Here is a 14,807-nt window from a genome sequence, read left to right on the forward strand (position 1 = left end):
GTGGAGCCTCTGGGGAGTGCACAAGGAGCCCCAAGGGCTCCACGGAGCACCGGTTGAGAACTGCTGCCCTATTCCAATGGTTCACAAACTTTTGTCACCCACGGCTCCCTTGCCTAATTCACGATTCGTCAGTGGCTCTTCAGGATAGATTAATAGATATTTTCCGTATAAAAAAACTTCTTAAAAGCATAAACAAATCAATATCTCAAGCTCGCCACGACACCCCACGTAAAGGTTGGCGATGCCCCTAGAAACAGCGACGCACACTTGGAAAAAGCTGATCTATACCCCTTACTTTTCATTACTTTATATACTCATTTACTGCTGAAAATCATAAGGAAGCTTATTGCTATTATGCCATGTAAAGAGTTAAAAGGCATCAATCAATAGTCTCATCGATGTAGTTAAAAAGTACAAAAAAAGTCGCTGAGAAAATAAAACTTGTAAAATAAAACAAAAAATAATAATAAATGCAATAATGGCATAGCTTTGTTATCTGAAGTTTCTACCGCAAAAAAAAACACCACCATACTACAGAATCGTTTATTCCAGTGCTATTATCAAAATTAACATTCAAAGCTCAACATAAGTTTAAATAAACAAATACGGACATAGAAACAAGTATTAAAAAAAACATCCTAGTGAAATGAGATGCTGTACATTGAGATTCAAAGAGGAAAGAGGTTCGACGTTTGTTTTTCCATTTTCCACGACTTCTGGCAGTGTGAGGGAGAATTTGTGAAGGAAAATAAATACATAAATGACTACAAATATATATATATATATAAAAGAAAAGATACACGACGTTTTAATTATCACCATGAAGTTATCGTCTAAAACAGTGTTTCTCCACCGCCGGGCCGCGGCCCAGTACTGCGCCGTGACATCAATCGTATCAGGCAGCTATATTCATTACCCTTTCATTTTTCAAGCATTTCCACGAATAACTAATTGGTTTATTTCACTATTATGGTACATATTATTTAAATTTTTTAGTCTAAAAATAATTTAGAAGGGGAAAGATAAAAACCCCTCCCAGAATAAAGGCTTGCAACCTCATTTGTAAATTATAAGAATTTGGAGGATCCCTCTTCTCCTTATCACACTGAAAATCCTTCGTTTTGTTGCAAGGCCCAAAGGAAGGGAAACATGTCTCTGGTCGTCCCCCCCCCCTCCCACCTCGAAACTAGTATTTTTAATTGTATTTTTTTTTTACTTTTCGTATTTTTGAGCATCCGTCTTCATGAGACTCAAATAACACAGCAGGGGTGAGAAATGTTTTTCCATACTCTCCATTCCTTTTCCTACAGAAAATATCCTACTGCTTCAGGGCTCTGTTGACAACAAAATGACAATAATGCCATGAGAAAACTCGGTATCCCACCTTCCTTGGAGACTGAAAAAACATCTGTGCTACAGTGACCAAGCTGCATAACTTCAAAAAAAAAGGGGCGTCTTTTTTTCCTCGGAACCAAATATTTCTATAGGGAGAGGAAAAAATCGTTTTGCAGACCCATTCAACAAATGCGTTCAATTAACAATATTGAAGCTGTCGGTCTTTTTTTACTCAGCGAAAAGAGAGCCGCTGATAGCATGCAATTAGTGTGCGGCTAAAATTCCCCAGCTGTTTCTTGAATAGATATACAGTATACCTATACCACACACATACACACACACATGAGGGGGGGAAAATCGTTTCTGCTGTACAGCAATACGGATTCCTATGCTGGACTCAGGGCCACAACTAATGCTTGGTCACCCGGGGCAAGCGCGCATTTTGACGCCTCCTTTTAATGTTGAAAGCGAGGTTTCAGAATCAAATTAGCGCCCCCCCCCCTCCGGGTCTAGCACGCGGGGTACGAATCCCGTCTGCACCCCCCCCCCCCCGTCTAGTTGCGGCCCTGGCTGGACTTCCTATGGTGTGTAAATTTCTTTTTTCCGCTCAGTGTCTGTCGGATGACCAGCTGCATTGTAGAGAATCGAACCATTCCCCCCGCCGTTCGTGTAAGATTGAACTATTTATATCAGATAGTAGTAATCACAAATTTGCTCTATTGGAATAATGAAACGCTCCTATGTGAGCAAAAAAATGCTTAAGATTTGTTTTTTTTCAAAGTTCAAAGGATTTCATAGTGACATATCGATGAACTAGATTCTACCCCACGTAAGTTTGCTTTTATCTAAATGATATTTTTTTTTTTTTTTTGCTTTCTTTTGTGTAATTAACTGTGGAAAAACCATCCGCTGATGTTGCCAATAACTTTTAAGTTCACCTCTTAAATTCCGTAAAACTGTTGTGCAGATGTCGACGCCCGATTTCCGTATGGTCAAGTTCGGCCTTTGACCCCACAAGGGTAAGGCCGACATGAAAACAGCCCTGGGGTCTGGGACAATTACCATAATTTTTTGGAGTGTTTTTCAAGCTGTAAATTCACTACAGAAAAACCCGTGAAAAGTTTTGCTTGGGAGGGGGTGGGGGCAGATGCGGATCAAAGTCAGTTGAGGCCCCGGACGCAAAAGTAAATACTGGACCCCCTAAATTAGAAAAAAGTGTAATGTTTGGGGTTTTACGTGGCCCAGGGTGTGTGCCTGGTACGCCCCAGGCCCGTCATTTAGGGGGGAGGGCAGGGGAGGGCTTTTGAAAATACACTACAAATGGTGTATATATGTATATATATATATGTTACGGTAAAAGCCCGAAGAGTGGTAAAACCTAGGTTTTACCAAGTCGAGTTGGTAAAAGCCCGAAATACGCTTGAAAACGTATACATTTCGGGCTTTTACCAAGCACTACGGTAAAAGCTGACATTTCGTAACTTTCATGAAAATTAGTAAAAATGTGAATTTTCTAATTTTTATAAATTTGAAAGCTTGTACTTAAGTAATCACAACGATCCCGATTCTAATTAAAATTTTAATTAATTAACTAATTAGTCGTTCAAATTCGTAAAAATGAGTAAAATTGTGAATTTTTTTTTTTTATAAATTTGAAAACTTGTCATTTATTAATCACAACGATCCCGATGCTAATTAAAATCTTAATTAATTAACTAATTAGTCGTTCAAATTCGTCAAAATTAGTAAAATTGCGAATTTTCTAATTTTTATAAATTTGAAAGCTTGTAATTTAGTAATCACAACGATCCCGATTCTAATTAAAATCTTAATTAATTAACTATTTAGTCGTTCAATTTCGTCAAAATTAGTAAAATTGCGAATTTTCTGATTTTTATAAATTTGAAAGCTTGTAATTTAGTAATCACAACGATCCAGATGCTAATTAAAATATTAATTAATTAACTAATTAGTGATTAAAATTCGTAAAAATGAGTAAAATTGTGAATTTTTTTATTTTTATAAATTTGAAAGCTTGTCATTAATAAATGACAAGCTTTCAAATTTATCACAACGATCCCGTTGCTAATTAAAATCTTAATTCATTAACTAATTAGTCGTTCAAATTCGTCAAAATTAGTAAAATTGCGGATTTTCTAATTTTTATAAATTTGAAAGCTTGTAATTTAGTAATCACAACGATCCCGATGCTAATTAAAATCGTCGTTCAAATTAGTCGTTCCCATTTCGTCAAAATTAGTAAAATTGCGAATTTTCTGATTTTTATAAATTAGAAAGCTTGTAATTTAGTAATCACAACGATCCAGATGCTAATTAAAATATTAATTAATTAACTAATCAGTGATTAAAATTCGTAAAAATGAGTAAAATTGTGAATTTTTCTAATTTTTATAAATTTGAAAGCTTGTCATTTATTAATCACAACGATACCGATTCTAATTAAAATCTTAATTAATTAACTAATTAGTCGTTCACATTCGTCAAAATTAGTAAAATTGCAAATTTCTTAATTTTCATAAATTTGAAAGCTTGTCATTTATCAACCACAATGATCCTGGTGCTAATTAAGATCATAATTAATTAACTAACTAATCATTCAAATTCATAAAAATTAGTGAAATTGCCAATTTTCTGATTTTTATAAATTTGAAAGCTTGTAATTTAGTAATCACAACGATCCAGATGCTAATTAAAATATTAATTAATAAACTAATTAGTGATTAAAATTTCTGAAAATTAGTAAAATTGTGAATTTTTTAATTTTTATAAATTTGAAAGCTTGTAATTTAGTAATCACAACGATCCTGATGCTAATTAAAATATTAATTAATTATTTAATTAGTGATTAAAATTCGTGAAAATTAGTAAAATTTCGAATTTTTATAAATTTGAAAGCTTGTAATTTATTAATGACAATGATATTGATGCTAATTAAGATCATAATTTATTAACTAATTAGTCATTCAAATTCGTGCAAATCGGTATAATTGCGAATTTTCCAATTTTCATAAATCTCAAAAGATTTTATAGCTAGTCCCGGGGGGGGGGGGGGTTACCAGTTGCAATCTGTAAAACAAATGGTGGCCATGGTTCGATACGCTCGCGTGGTATAAATTAGAGCTTGTCTTTGAATCACGTCCATCTTTGCCAGGCGCCGAGCAGAGGGGGTAGAAAACCAGATGGGAGCCCCAAGGGCAATCTGTCGATGCAGTACAGTTCTGTAGAGGGTGTTCCCCAGATTACGATGGTATCCCCACCCTGCACCCAATAATCGTCTGAAATGATCTAGCGTATTGATAGCTTTTCTAAGTAAGTAATGTGAGTGTGTAAAAAATATTAGCTTGTTGACGAACCATATTCCGAAAATTTTGAGACCTTTTTCGGCAAACTTAATTTGTTCCCCGTTAGTTTTCATAGCGGGACTCTTTTTCCTCTTGTTTTGCCAGAGAAATGAGGACTTGGATGGTTCCACTTGCAGATCATTTTGTTGTAAACATTTGGAGATCTGTGTCAACGCAGCGTTGACAGAGGCTGTAATTTCAGTGGGTTCCTTAGCAGACATCAAGAGAAGGAAGTCATCGGCAAAGGCTTATGCTGTGATCCTCGAGGCCCACTGGAGTAGAAGTAATGAATCGAATGTAGTATTCCTAGAAAGCCGGTCCGCCACATAAGCCCTGGGGGCAACCTCAAACCAACCTTTTGGATGCTGGTGCTGTACTTATATTAAGAGAGCGTCCCGAGAAAATGTCCTCCAAAATATTTCTTAGCTGAAGAGGAGTAGACATAATTCGAAGGCTATTAGTTATTACCTCATGAAGCACACAATTAAAAGCTCTCTTAATGTCGAGGGAGATAACGATGTGAGTAGATGTTCCTTCCTCCTATTCTCAATCTGTTCCATTAAATGAAGGGCATCATGTGTTGAGTGAGCCAAACAAAAACCAAATTGAAAAGATGAAGGAGGCCGTCCTGGTCAACATAGTAGGAGAATCGTTGTATAAAAAGTTTTTCGAGCACCTTTCTTCTGTCCATCTTCAGGGTGATTCAGAAATGATGGAAAAACTTCAAGAGGCGATAGTACTCACCAACACAAACAATTGTCATCAAAGAATGCATGGTCTAACATGAAACGCAAACGCGGGAGCACGTTTCGAAACGGCTGCTCCGCAAACATTAAAACGGCATTCCTGTTGAAAATTATCTGGAGATAAAGAACACGATGTGTGTGCATGCAAATGTAACCTGGGAAAAAAGAAGAAACAGTACTCAAATCTGCGTCACAGTGAATAAAAGGCGCGGACTTCAGCCTTGTAAATTTATGCCAGCGTGCAACCGTTCTAACAGTTGTAACGTACTGGATAATGACACACTTTAGTAATACTGAGTCCAGGCCTTTTATTCACTGTGACGCAGATCTGCATACGGTTTCTTTTTCTTCCCCAGATTACATTTGCATGCATGAATGGCGTTATTTTTATTCCGATAAATTTCAACGGGAATGCCGTTTTAACGTTTGCGGAGCGGCCGTTTCGAAAGGCACTAGCGCGTTTACGTTTGATGTTAGATTATGCATTCGTTGATGACAATTGTTTGTATTGGGTGAACTATCACTTCTTAAAGTTTCTCCCATCTTTTCTGAATCACCTTGTATTATTCGTAAGACCTCATGTCCTTCAAATGGTGGCTATGCAAGAGGGCTGTTCAGATGGTTGTTTTGGATCGGTATTGATGTACACAACTCTGGGAAAAAGCTTGCCAGATGTTTCTCTGTTATAGCTTTTGGTGTGGAGATGGACTGCATTGGAAGTTGCATCTGCGTTCGCCTGGGTCGAAATACTGCCTTATAGGGCATACCATATTCCGTAGCAGCTTGCGTGCAGAGCCTATTCCAGGAGCTGGATTTGGTTTGTATTATTGCTCGTTTGAAAAGTGTTCGAGCCCTTCGAAAGAAGGCCATAGTGATTCAAGTCCAGCCATTTGAGATTGGCACATTCTAGGAGGAAAAGGGAGATTAAAAAGACAGCATCTAGCTGTCTTTTAACAGGGCCGGATTAAGATGTTTGGAGGCCCTGAGCACTTGAATGGTTTTGGTGTCCCCCACCACCCGGTCCTTACAAGTATATTTTACTCGACATTGAACCTATAAATAAATAAATGAAATTTTATACTTCCGAAGTAATTAATCTGAGGCAGAATTATAGTGTGAATATTTCTAAGCACGGGCATTGAAGGTGTTTCCCCCTTTTCGCTAACGCTTTTCTTTTCCTACTTTCAAAGGCTTTGATAATATCCGATGATGATGTCTCTCGCCGCTATTACTACGAAGGTTTTGACTGCTGGAAGATAAATCCAGGAAAGAACATTTAAGCGCCCTTGTGCGGACCCACGTCCTCTCACTTGCCGGGTGAGCGTACTAGACCACAAAACCAACGAATCCTCTTTGCTTGGAGCTTGTGTGCGCTGAATGGAGCCGTACATAGACAGCCAGATCTAACTCAGGCCGAAGCTCACAATTTCTGACATTGCCACGAGATGGTAATTTATCCGAAAATGATGTCACTCTCTGCTGCGGAAGTTTTGACAGCAGTCTGGCTGTCTATGTACGGTCCCGTTCAGAGCACACGAGCTGCAAGGAAAGAGGATTCGTTTACTTGTACTTTGTAGTTCAGTGTGCTCACCCGGCAAGTGAGAGGAAGTAGGTTCAATTCCCCGCAAGGCCAGTTGAATTTTCTTTTCTGGATTTATCTTAGCATCAGCCAGCTGTTAAAAAAAACCTTCGTATGGATAGCGGAGAGTGACACATCATCTTCGGAAAAACTAAACTGTCTCACGACGGTCCCAGGCGGCGGATAAGCTCGATCCACCCCTGGGAGGAGGACAGTGCTAATAAGATAATACCTCACGCGTGAGGCCTTTCAAAATATCTATAGTAAAGCACACTTTAAAAGTGCTTCAAACTTCCCGTAGAGTAGATAACTGTCCGACAAAATTTAGCAATTTTTTTGTGAAAAAAAGAGTAAAAAGTTATTGATACAGGATAGTTCAGACAAGTGGTTTCGAATATGGCTGGCTTTTTTTTTCACACAAGATTTCTAGCAGTTCCAAAAATTGTAGAAAATAAAATGGAACAACTCCTACTCACTGCGCTTGGAACCCACGCTGCCCAAGCAATGACAATGATTTAGAGAACATTTCTTTGAACCAACTTTGATTGGAAATTCGTTTAAAGATAATTAATAGGAATAAGATTTTTGGCTATTCGAAAAACACATTAGCTGGAACAATTACTATAAATTAAATTCAATAAATTTCCCAAGACAATCGTAATAAATCATTTTCAGAATGTGTAAATTACAGTTATTACGATTGAATATATCGCAACACTAGATAATAACATACTTTTTCCAAAATTTGCCGATTGGTTTTGGTTGTTCCCGAGATGAAAAAATCCCGAAATGAGCTGTATAATTACTGTTTACTGCCAATGATCATTAAAATATCCGGAACGTGTGCACTCGATGGCGTTGAGAAAATTAGAAAACTTCATGAACTTGAATGACTAATTAGTTAATTAATTATGATCTTTATTAGCACCAGGATCGTTGCGATTGATAAGTTACAAGCTTTCAAATTTATGAAAATTAAAAATTCGCAATTTAACTAATTTTGATTAATTTGAACGACTAATTAGTAAATTAATTAAGATTTTAATTAGCATCGGGATCGTTGTGATTAATAAATGACAAGCTTTCCAATTTATAAAAATAAAAAAATTCACAATTTTACTCATTTTTACGAATTTTAATCACTAATTAGTTAATTAATTAATATTTTAATTAGCATCGGGATCGTTGTGATTAATAAATGACAAGCTTTCAAATTTATAAAAATTAGAAAAATTCACAATTTTACTCATTTTCACGAATTTTAATCACTAATTAGTTAATTAATTATTATTTTAATTAGCATCTGGATCGTTGTGATTACTAAATTACAAGCTTTCCAATTTATAAAAATCAGAAAATTCGCAATTTTACTAATTTTGATGAATTTGAACGACTAATTAGTTAATTAATTAAGATTTTTTTAATTAGCATCGGGATCGTTGTGATTAATAAATGACAAGCTTTCAAATTTATAAAAATTAGAAAAATTCACAATTTTACTCATTTTTACGAATTTTAATCACTAATTAGTTAATTAATTAATATTTTAATTAGCATCTGGATCGTTGTGATTACTAAATTACAAGCTTTCAAATTTATAAAAATCAGAAAATTCGCAATTTTACTAATTTTGACGAATTTGAACGACTAATTAGTTAATTAATTAAAATTTTAATTAGAATCGGGATCGTTGTGATTACTAAATTACAAGCTTTCAAATTTATAAAAATCAGAAAATTCGCAATTTTACTAATTTTGACGAATTTGAACGACTAATTAGTTAATTAATTAAGATTTTAATTAGCATCGGGATCGTTGTGATTAATAAATGACAAGCTTTCAAATTTATAAAAAAAAAATTCACAATTTTACTCATTTTTACGAATTTTAATCACTAATTAGTTAATTAATTAATATTTTAATTAGCATCTGGATCGTTGTGATTACTAAATTACAAGCTTTCAAATTTATAAAAATCAGAAAATTCGCAATTTTACTAATTTTGACGAATTTGAACGACTAATTAATTAATTAATTAAGATTTTAATTAGAATCGGTATCGTTGTGATTAATAAATGGCAAGCTTTCAAATTTATAAAAATTTGAAAAATTCACAATTTTACTCATTTTTACGAATTTTAATCACTGATAAGTTAATTAATTAATATTTTAATTAGCATCTGGATCGTTGTGATTACTAAATTACAAGCTTTCAAATTTATAAAAATTAGAAAAATTCACAATTTTACTCATTTTTACGAATTTTAATCACTGATTAGTTAATTAATTAATATTTTAATTAGCATCTGGATCGTTGTGATTACTAAATTACAAGCTTTCAAATTTATAAAAATCAGAAAATTCGCAATTTTACTAATTTTGACGAATTTGAACGACTAATTAGTTAATTAATTAAGATTTTAATTAGCATCGGGATCGTTGTGATTAATAAATGACAAGCTTTCAAATTTATAAAAAAAAAAATTCACAATTTTACTCATTTTTACGAATTTTAATCACTAATTAGTTAATTAATTAATATTTTAATTAGTATCTGGATCGTTGTGATTACTAAATTACAAGCTTTCAAATTTATAAAAATCAGAAAATTCGCAATTTTACTAATTTTGACGAATTTGAACGACTAATTAGTTAATTAATTAAGATTTTAATTAGCATCGGGATCGTTGTGATTAATAAATGACAAGCTTTCAAATTTATAAAAAAAAAAAATTCACAATTTTACTCATTTTTACGAATTTGAACGACTAATTAGTTAATTAATTAAAATTTTAATTAGAATCGGGATCGTTGTGATTACTAAAGTACAAGCTTTCAAATTTATAAAAATTAGAAAATTCACATTTTTACTAATTTTCATGAAAGTTGCGAAATGTCAGCTTTTACCGTAGTGCTTGGTAAAAGCCCGAAATGTATACGTTTTCAAGCGTATTTCGGGCTTTTACCAACTCGACTTGGTAAAACCTAGGATTTACCGGTAAGGTTTTACCACTCTCCGGGCTTTTACTGTAACATGCGTACCTTTAGTACATGCTCTTTGCCCCCCCCCCCCGGAAAAAGTTGAAATGACGGCCCTGGTGCCCTTAAATCCGCCTCTGCTACGGGCTGACAAAAATCCCAGCCAACAAAATTTAAACAACAGATATTCACTGACAAACGGTTGAGGCTGCCAAAGAGAAATGAGGAAAAGTGATTTCCGCTGTGAAAGTGAGAGCTGCTCTCAGGCATGTGCGACAGGAGCGGTCGCACTGGGCACCTTGCTTTGTGGTCCCCCGCACTTACGGTAAACTATTTGAGGCTTTCATAAATTCTGAAATTACTTCTTGATTAATTCTGAAGTTTCATCAATTCTGGAATTATTTCTTTCAAGAATTCTGAAAATTTTTTCCCCCCGTAAATTCTGAATTGGTGTAGGAATTATTTCTTTCAATTATTTTTGATTCATAAAGTCCAAAATTTTTATCAGTTTCAGGATTTTATTTTCTTTCATTAGTTTAAAATTACTTTGTGATGAATTTTCGCCGGTTTTTATATTAATCTATTGAATTGTGTATTTAGCATTTTCTGTATGGATATTTCACAGCATTTTTGTATATTTTGAAATAATGGATGCCGATTCCTCAGGAGCGTAGCCTCAAATTTCGTTTCGGGAGGGGGGGGGGGGAATGAAAGTGATAGAACAATAGATTCGGCCATCTTTTTCCCTTTTTCTCGGTAATTTCGGGAGGGGACCAGAACCCCAAGTCTTCCCCTCACTATCCCTTGCTATTCCTACCCCAAAATATATAAAATCGGGCAAATATTTTTCATGTGAGAAACTATTGAGACGCACCAGGCCAACACCCACTAGAGAATAAGGCCGCAACACGAGCTCGTGACGTCACTAAACTTAGGCGACTGCTTGCGCTACGCACTGTGGAATCGACTTGATATATGTACCGTACTCATTTATTATTCCGCGAGTAAAATTGGTGCTATGAAATATTTCTGCCTTAACGTTTTACTAGATGAATTTAGGTTATATATATTTATATTTTTTTATTTTAATCACCCCCCCCCCTCCCCATTTTTCAGTTCAGACAAAAATACAAAAAATTCCCTGTACTTGTCTAGGTTCACAGAACCATTGAAATTATCCTTTTCCTCCTTGAAAATGGGTTTTAGGAAAATAAATTTATAACTTAAATATGAATATTTTTTTTCTCAATCAAGTTTCACATCACACACCTACAGAGAAAAAAAAAAATCAACAGAAAGTGGAAGTTTTTTTTAAATTAATATTTTCAAATATATTTTACGAATTGGGAAAACACTATCTGCTTAAACATTGTCTTCTCAAACAATTTAAGCAATAATTTAAAAATTTCCTTCAAATGTTTTTCATTACACACAAGCAAGAATTTTAATATTCAAAAGCTAATAAAATGGTTCTTAATAACAGTATTAACAGTACAAAATATCCACTATTTCTGATGAAGCGATAAGCATGTGGTGATATTGAAAAAACCAATGAACAAAAAATTAACAATGAAGATGAATAACGTCGTTGAGTTGAGCAAGATGAATTGATTAATGACAACTGTTCTAATAAGAAATCGACAACATAGTCATTTTCTTCTTTCAACCCCTTCAAATTTTCAACAACATTTTTTGCCAACTTAATTATGGAATCAAACTTACAACTCTCTTTCGGGCAAACTATGAGTTTGGTAACTTCTTTTAAAAGAGAAATTATTTCAAAAATATTTTCCATTTTTCGAGGAAACTGTTTGCCATTCACATCATTGAGTACCAAGTTATTATGATGCACTGATACACTCGAATTTTGGTCGATAGTCACACAATAAGAAACTGCAGGGCATGGGAAATACACTCAGATGTACAAACAAAGCCATATCGTTTTTGAAAATAACATCATATTCCTGTGGAACATTTACCTTTTCCAATAGCTTTTGAAGGTCTTCCACAGATTTGAAGTGGTTTTTGTTTTTATAGTCATTTTCAGAAATGACACTTTGAGCTATGCCTTCTTGAAGATGATCATTTTCGAGCCTCGTTCTTCTTGGCATTCTCCGGGAATGAAAATACTGATACTTTGGGACCTTTAACATAGTTTCCCCGACAATAAGGTACACAACATTTATATGGCATGATTGTTAAATTTTTTTAGGTGTTCAAATTCACAGAAACGAATAAAAAAGAACGATTTTAAGAGCTTCGTTTTCGCACATGTCTGACAATAACAACGTGGAAGATACAAGGTAGAAGCCAAGCAACGTGCTTTGTTGGCGAGAAAACAGCGTGCCTACATACGTTGAAGAAAAATAGCTTTTTATCACTTGGCGCGTTTTTTCGAATAACTAATGGCTTATCGTAGGCTGATGGCAACCATTCCATTTAATTCTTCGGCCTAACTATGCTACGTCACAACTACTTTTGGGTTACCGTGTACAGGCCTTGTTTTCTAGTGGGTGTTGACCAGGCCCCTTAGGTAAGGGGTCATTCAAGTATAACGTCAGCATCGATGGGGGAGGGGGTTCCCGATTTGCTGACTTTTGATGACAAGGGGGGAGGGGGGTATGGATGATGCTTAAGTCATCAACCACCCTTTATGAAAATATGAAATACAGTATTTTTAATGGCATCTTACTCGGTCTGTCGAAAACGAAAAAAATCTTTGGATATATTGTGGGCGCCTGAACTAACATTCTCCCTAAAGATAAATTCCTTACAGAGCCTCTTCAGCGATCTCTAAATGTTCCACGGATCCCTCAAGTGCTCAGGAAATATGTCCGGGCTGCTTAAGTGCTCTGGAACTGCCACGCATCACTCAAGTGATCCGTAATTATGCCACAAATCACTTAAGTAATCTGGGAATGTTCCGCGGGTAACTTGAGTGATGTAGAACCGCACTGGGGCTACTTAAGTGCTCTAAAACTACGTCGCTGATCGCTTAAGTGTTCTGGAACTGTGTCCCGGGTCATTTAAGTGATCTTAAAATGTGCCACGGGCCGCTTCGCTTAAATGGGGGGGGGGTGCACGACCCCCCCTTGGCTCCCCTCCTGCGTACGTTTCTGATCCCACCAATATGCGTTAGAAGGTAGGGGGCAGTGCTGACGAAACTTAGCTGACGGGGGGGGGGGGTCAAAAATGGCTAAAAATTTTCTGACGTAATACTTGAACGGCCCCTAAGGGTGGGAGTGTCACCCAGGCACGGCTCGAGAGTCCAAAGAAGAAGAAACCTCACAAAAATTAGATGTGGTTGAAACTTTCGATGCCTAATAGGGAGGGCCTCAGAAAAATCACTTGGCCTGGAGGCCCGTCAAAGATCCCAGCGCAGGCAGCGTTGGAGGATGTGTGGGACCTCTTATACACTTACTCTGTCAGGGGTTCTCAAACTTTTTCCACCCGCGGCACCTCTTTTCTAATCATCGCTTATCCGCATCTCCCCAGAGCATTTTACCAGTCTCTTCGGAAAACCTTTTCAGGGTGCCGCGGCACACAGTTCGATAACCCCTGCATTATGTATTTGCATTATTTTCTGTTTTCAATGTAAGCTTCCCCAATATTCTGAAACCACTTTACTCAAATAACCCGCAACGTTACTGTGTGGTATTGGTTGTCAATTTAAATGATATCGGGGAACTTGAAACGCGAATTCAACTAAATTATCAACAATCCAATCCAATTATTGATTAAAAACTGTAAAATACATACGATAGAACTATTGGATTTCAGAATACGCATTACCAGGGTTTTAAAGAATTGATGATCAAAACCATTATTGATTGATGATTAAACGTGTTTTCCACCACTATATTTCGGTTTATAATAGAATTTCACAGTTCTATGTAAATATTATGGGAGGGGCCCAAGGCATCTGTTCCAGGGACATTTTTAATTCATTACCTTCAAAAAACATTTTAAATTTACAGAAATTGGAAAAATATAGCAAGTGAAGGTATTTTCTATCAATATTTTAATTTATTCAAAAAAATAATTTTAATTTTTGTTTGCATTGGGCAGGGCCGTCTTTAGAGCATCTTGGGCCGCGGGGCCAAGCGATTTTTCTGAGATTCCCACTTGGCAAATTTTCGAAAATTTTAACTGGTTCTCATTTTTGTGAGGCCCCCAGGCAGTGCCCAGGTGGGCCCATCCATTAAGATGGCACTGGTCTTGGGGCAGACACGGGACCCCTATGCCCTCTCCTGCATAGGTTTGTTACATTTTACTATTGTGAAAATTTTACCACTACTAGAAAAGTAGGTTGAAGAACGGGTTATCGGTAAAATCCAATAGATTCGAAAAAACGGGACACCCTACTTCAAAAAGGGACGTATGGTCAGGCAAAATATATGTAAATATTATGGTGCATACTTTGAGCAACAACAATCATTTCTGACTTCCAGCGTCCCTGAATTGACATCATCATCGTGCCCCCCCCCCCCAGACTTCCAAGTAAATCTCTTTCTATGCTCACTAGATAGTAAATCGTCCATAGATGGTGATAGACTCGAGATGTGCTCGGTTTGAAAGAGAACAAGCTCCAAAAAAATATAACCAGTCTTTCGAGGAATCGTGTATTAACAAGTAGAGAGGAAGTTTCTACATACACACAAAACGTGAAATATTCAAAGAAAATACAAATACATATGCCACTAAAAATAATGTCTACTCGTTTAACACTCGATAATAGATGACGTATGAAAATTACTTGCAACAGCGTTTTTGGTGACAGTAACAAAATTCAAGTGAACTCCGGAC

The sequence above is a fragment of the Pholcus phalangioides genome, unplaced genomic scaffold, assembly GCF_987345545.1.
Source record: "Pholcus phalangioides strain wild (caught in Gottingen) unplaced genomic scaffold, Ppha-v1.0 ptg000014l_1, whole genome shotgun sequence".
In the NCBI taxonomy this organism is placed as follows: Eukaryota; Metazoa; Arthropoda; class Arachnida; order Araneae; family Pholcidae; genus Pholcus; species Pholcus phalangioides.